Source organism: Salmo salar, chromosome ssa03 (genome assembly GCF_905237065.1).
Source record: "Salmo salar chromosome ssa03, Ssal_v3.1, whole genome shotgun sequence".
In the NCBI taxonomy this organism is placed as follows: domain Eukaryota; kingdom Metazoa; phylum Chordata; class Actinopteri; order Salmoniformes; family Salmonidae; genus Salmo; species Salmo salar.
In genome coordinates, this window is record NC_059444.1 from 89,997,464 (window position 1) to 90,004,027 (window position 6,564).

The window sequence follows — 6,564 nt, forward strand, 5'->3', positions numbered from 1 at the left end:
ACATTTAAACGTGTTAACCCTCGCAAGGCTGCAGGCCCAGACGGCATTCCCGGCCGCATCCTCAGTGCATGCGCAGACCAGCTGGCTGGTGTGTTTACAGACATATTCAATCAATCCTTATCCCAGTCTGCTGTCCCCACATGCTTCAAGAGGGCCCCCATTGTTCCTGTTCCCAAGAAAGCTAAGGTAACTGAGCTAAATGACTACCGCCCTGTAGCACTCACTTCCGTCATCATGAAGTGCTTTGAGAGACTAGTCAAGGACCATATCACCTCCACCCTACCTGACACCCTAGACCCACTCCAATTTGCTTACCAACCCAATAGGTCCACAGACGACGCAATCGCCATCACACTGCACACTGCCCTAACCCATCTGGACAAGAGGAATACCTATGTAAGAATGCTGTTCATCGATTACAGCTCAGCATTTAACACCATAGTACCCTCCAAACTCGTCATTAAGCTCGAGACCCTGGGTCTCGACCCCGCCCTGTGCAACTGGGTCCTGGACTTCCTGACGGGCCGCCCCTAGGTGGTGAGGGTAGGTAACAACATTCCACCCCGCTGATCCGCAACACTGGGTCCCCACAAGGGTGCGTTCTCAGCACTCTCCTGTACTCTCTGTTCACCCACGACTGCGTGGCCATGCACACTTCCAACTCAATCATCAAGTTTGCAGACGACACTACAGTGGTAGGCTTGATTACCAACAATGACGAGACGGTCTACAGGGAGGAGGTGACGGCCCTCGGAGTGTGGTGTCAGGAAAATAACCTCACACTCAATGTCAACAAAACAAAGGAGATGATCGTGGACTTCAGGAAACAGCAGAGGGAGCAGCCCCCTATCTACATTGACGGGACAGTAGTGGAGAGGGTGGAGAGTTGTAAGTTCCTCTGCGTACACGTCACGGACAAACTGAAATGGTCCACCCACACAGACAGCGTGGTGAAGAAGGCGCGGGCAGGTGCGGGCAGCAGGCAGGTGCTGGCAGCGATTGGTTGAAGAGCATGCATTTAGTTTTACTTGCATTTAAGAGCAAGAAGGGCCAGAAGTGTCATCTGCGTAGAAGTGGATCAGAGAATCACCAGCCGCAAGAGCGACATCATTGATATGGGGCAGCAGGTAGCCTAGTGGTTAGAGCGTTGGACTTGTAACCGAAAGGTTGCAAGATCGAATCCCCAAGCTGGCTAGGTAAAAATCTGTTGTTCTGCCCCTGAACAAGGCAGTTTACCCACTGTTTCTAAGCCGTCATTGAAAATTAGACTTTGTTCTTAACTGACTTGCCTAGTTAAATAAAGGAAAAATAAAATAAATACAGAGAAAAGAATTGAACCCTGTGGCACCCCCATAGAGACTGCCAGAGGTCTGGACAACAGGCCCTCTGATTTGACACACTGAACTCTATCTGAGAAGTAGTTGGTGAACCAGGCGAGGCAGTCATTTGAGAAATCAAGGCTGTTGAGTCTGCTGATAAGTTCCTAACTTCCCTGAAACATATTTGCACATTGCGGGGGCTATTCGATGCTAATGCAGTACGCCACAGGGATGTTTTTGTGCTGGTCAAGGGCAGTCAGGTCTGGAGTGAACCAGGATGGTAATCTGTTCTTAGTTCTACATTTTTTGAAAGGGGCATGCTTATTTAAGATTGTGAGGAAATTATTTTTAAAGAACGACCAGGCATCCTCGACTGACGGGATGAGGTCAATATCCTTCCAGGATACCTGGGCCAGGTCAATTAGAAAGGCCTGCTCGCAGAAGTGTTTTAGGGAGCGTTTGACAGTGATCGTTTGACCACGGACCCATTACGGACGCAGACAATGAGGCAGTGATCGCTAAGATCCTGGTTGAAGACAGCAGAGGTGTATTTAGAGGGCAGGTTGGTCAGGATGATATCTATGAGGGTGCCCGAGTTTACGGATTTGGGGTTGTACCTAGTAGTTTCTATGATAATTTGGGTGAGATTGAGGGCATCTATCTTGGATTGTAGGACGGCCAGGGTGTTAAGCATATCCCAGTTTAAGTCACCTAAAAGTACACTCTGAAGATAAATGGGGGGCAATTAATTCACATAGGGTGTCCAGGGCGCAGCTGGGGGCTGAGGGGGGTCTGTAACATGTGGCAACGGTGAGAGACTTATTTCTGGAAAGGTGGATTTTGAAAAGTAGAAGCTAGAACTGTTTGGACACAGACCTGGATAGCATGACAGAACTCTGCAGTAGATTGCAACTCCACTCCCTTTGGCAGTTCTGTCTTGGGGGAAAATGTATACACATGCATAGAGGCATTTTTCAGCTATGATTGTACCACTTCGAATCCAGAATGGATATGACAACGTAATACACCCTTACAACAATCTACTTTTATCTGGTAAACTGCTACTGTGGGTCAAGAAAAGAGCCCCAATTAGGGGTTAGTGTACTCCAGTAAAAAAGGGCTGGTTTAGATTAAAAACTATTGCCCTGTGTCCACGTTCATAGGGGCATGAGAGACTAGTCAGTGGTAGAATTTGGCCCTTTATTGGCCCAAACACCCACAAGGTTGAGGTTACTCATGGACCGTAATTAGTAATTTTTTTGTTTGTTGCATTGAGTCTTCTTACTGTCCAAGAATAGGATCCAGTGTTAGGAAATATTTGTTCCCATAAATACAAAGGAGGATGATGTACCCGTGTCACTCCTCTTAACTATCCGCCTTCCAACGAACAAAATAAGTTTCCCTTAACAATACATCCATAGCACTTGCAGTACAGTAAAACATATCAGAATGCGTAGCTCTTTATGAGCTACTGAAACAATCCAAACAACCCCCTTGGGTTGTGCCGTGGCGGAGATCTTTGTGGGCTATACTCGGCCTCGTCTCAGGATGGTAAGTTGGTGGTTGAAGGTATCCCTCTAGTGGTGTGGGGGCTGTGCTTTGGGAAAGTGGGTGGGGTTATATCCTTCCTGTTTGGCCCTGTCCGGGGGTATCATCGGATGGGGCCACAGTGTCTCCTGACCCCTCCTGTCTCAGCCTCCAGTATTTATGCTGCAGTAGTTTATGTGTCGGGGGGCTAGGGTCAGTCTGTTATATCTGGAGTATTTCTCCTGTCTTATCCGGTCTCCTGTGTGAATTTAAGTATACTCTCTCTAATTCTCTTTTTCTCTCTTTCTTTCTCTCTCTCTCTCTGAGGACCTGAGCCCTAGGACCATGCCTCAGGACTACCTGACATGATGACTCCTTGCTGTCCCCAGTCCACCTGGCCGTGCTGCTGCTCCAGTTACAACTGTTCTGCCTGCGGCTATGGAACCCTGACCTGTTCACCGGACGTGCTACCTGTCCCAGACCTGCTGTTTTCAACTCTCTAGAGACAGCAGGAGCGGTAGAGATACTCTCAATGATCGGCTATGAAAAGCCAACTGACATTTACTCTTGAGGTGCTGACTTGTTGCACCCTCGACAACTACTGTGATTATTATTATTTGACCATGCTGGTCATTTATGAACATTTGAACATCTTGGCCATGTTCTGTTATAATCTCCACCTGGCACAGCCAGAAGAGGACTGGCCACTCCTCATAGCCTGGTTCCTCTCTAGGTTTCTTCCTAGGTTTTGGCCTTTCTAGAGAGTTTTTCCTAGCCACCGTGCTTCTACACGTGCATTGCTTGCTGTTTGGGGTTTTAGGCTGGGTTTCTGTACAGCACTTTGATATATCAGCTGATGTAAGAAGGGCTATATAAATACATTTGATATAAGGAAATAAGCAAACAGGAAACCACTCACCCAGAGGCGGCGCTCCTAGTGGCCGGAGACTTTAATGCAGGGAAACTTAAATCAGTTCTACCTCATTTCTATCAACATGTTAAATGTGCAACCAGAGGGAACATAAATTCTAGATCACCTGTACTCCACACACAGAGACGCGTACAAAGCTCTTCCTTGCCCTCCTTTTGGTAAATCCGACCACAACGCTGCTATAACAGCCTACACTCTTCTGGGAAGACTTTTCACTAGATGTTGGAACATTGCTGCGGGGACTACAATTCAGCCACAAGAGCATTAGTGAGGTCGGGCACTGATGTTGGGCAATTAAGCCTGGCTTGCAGTCTGCGTTCCAATTCATCCCAAAGGTGTTCGATGGGGTTGAGGTCAGGGCTCTGTACAGGCCAGTCAAGTTCTTCCACACCGATCTCAACAAACCATTTCTGTATGGACCTCTCTTTGTGCACAGGGCATTGTCATGCTGAAACAGGAAAGGGCCTTCCTCAAACTTTTGCCACAAAGTTGGAAACACAGAATCGTCTAGAATGTCATTGTATGCTGTAGCATTAAGATTTTCCTTCACTGGAACTAAGGGGCCTAGCCCGAACCATGAAAAACAGCCCCAGACAATTATTCCTCCTCCACCAAAACTTACAGTTGACACTGTGCATTGGGGCAAGTAGCGTTCTCCTGGCATCCGCCAAACCCAGATGTCAGTCGGCAGCGAGTCTTACACCACTCCAGCCGACGCTTGGCATTGCGCATAGTGACCTTAGGCTTGTGTGCGGCTGCTCAGCTATAGAAACCCATATCATGAAACTCCAGACAAACAGTTATTGTGATGACGTTGCGTCCAGAGGCAGTTTGGAACTCGGCAAGGAGTGTTGCAACCGAGGGCATACGATTTGTACGCACTAAGTGCTTCAGTACTCGATGGTCCCGTTCTGTGAGCTTGTGTGGCCTACCACTTCTCGATTGAGCCGTTGTTGCTCCTAGACGTTTCTACTTCACAAAAACAGCACTTACAGTTGACCAGGGAAGCTCTAGCAGGGCAGAAATTTGACAAACTGACTTGTTGGAAAGGTGGCATCCTATGATAGTGCCACGTTGAAAGTCACTGAGCTCTTCAGTAAGGCCACTCTACTGCCAATGTTTGTCTATGGAGATAGCATGGCTGTGTGCTCAATTATATACACCTGTCAGCAATGAGTGTGGCTGAAATAGCCAAATCCAATAATTTGAAGTGGTGTCCACATACTCAAGAATGTACTGTATTTATACTGTGGACTCCGACATTGCTCGTCCTGATATTATTATATTTCTTAATTCGATTATTTTACTTTTAGATGTGTGTATTGTGAATTGTTAGATATTACTCTACTGTTGGAACTAGGAACACAAGCATTTCGCTACACCTGCAATAAGATCTGCAAAGTATGTGTATGCGACCATGGGAGTAGCTAGCTAGCATTGGAAAACTCCATTACATTGCATGCATTCTAAGGTAGCAGCATGACAATTTGGATTTGAACAGATGTAGCTAGCTAGCTAGTTATGTTTTGTGGAAAAATGTAGGCCTGGCATTTGGACGTGAACTTGCTATCGTTAGCTAGCTTTAGTGTCGATGTCAGCTGTTGTCTGCTAGCTAGCTAATGGCTATAATTATTTGTGTAAAAAACCTTCCATAAACAATTACAGCTAGTTAACTTCCTTTGCCTGTTCGTTAGCTAGCTACAGAGGATAACTTAGCTGCTGGACTTTGGACAAGCAAGCTAACGTTAACTAATAGCAGCTGTATTGTTGCCAGGCAACAGAGATACTGACCAGGTATGATAGAGCTCTGAGATTTGTAGCACATTGTTGGTTCTTAATGGACAAATGTGCACGTTGTTAAAGTTGCGTCAATTCGAATCTGGTATCAGGACAAAATAGTCAGCACATAGTAACTTCTGATTTCTTTGTACTTTAATTAATGCAAACACTTGAATGGTAAATGTGTGGCTCGTATATACGGGCTCCCTGTAAACCCCGCAGGGCAGACAGAGAACTTACAATGACATCACATGTTCTTCCTTAAATACTGGACAGACTTAGTTCCCTCTCCATGAGGGCCTGTCATAGTAGAGGCTAGAATATGGTTTAGACTTATTCCAGCCTATCGTTGGCGTGCAGGTTGGTCCCAACCTCTAGACACACTCCTGTTTCCTGGCGTAGCTGTTGTCTCTGGCGGATGTCTCATCTTGTGACTTCACAATGCACAGTTCTCTAAAACCCTTACACCCCCCTGCATATACCTTTCACCCATATCATGTTATTGCTATTATTCTACAGACAATCCTGTTTCTACAGCATCAGCATTCTGTCCACATGACCCACCATCACATGAACCACTTCCTCTAACATATAGCAGTATTCAATTATCTTATAGTTAATAAACTTATCATTATAGCATCTGTGTTATATTATATAGGTTATGCAAACAGATTGTTATATTATATAGGATATGCACACAAATAGTTGGTCAAACCCTAACAACGTGAAAGTTGCATCCCTGGTTTTTGGTGTATTTGAGATGTCACTGTAGTAGACTAAGCATAGGTGATAAGATGATGTTGAAGTTGAAATGGTGCTTGAATAGTGGAGTCAGCGCCTGTTTTATTTGCGGTAACTAATTTAATAGTTGTTAAAACCTCTTACATCTAGACGTTCCGCTAGCGGAACACCTGCTCCAATATCCAATGATAGGCGTGGCGCGAATGACAAATTCCTCAAAAATACAAAAACTTCAATTTTTCAAACATATGACTATTTCACAGCATT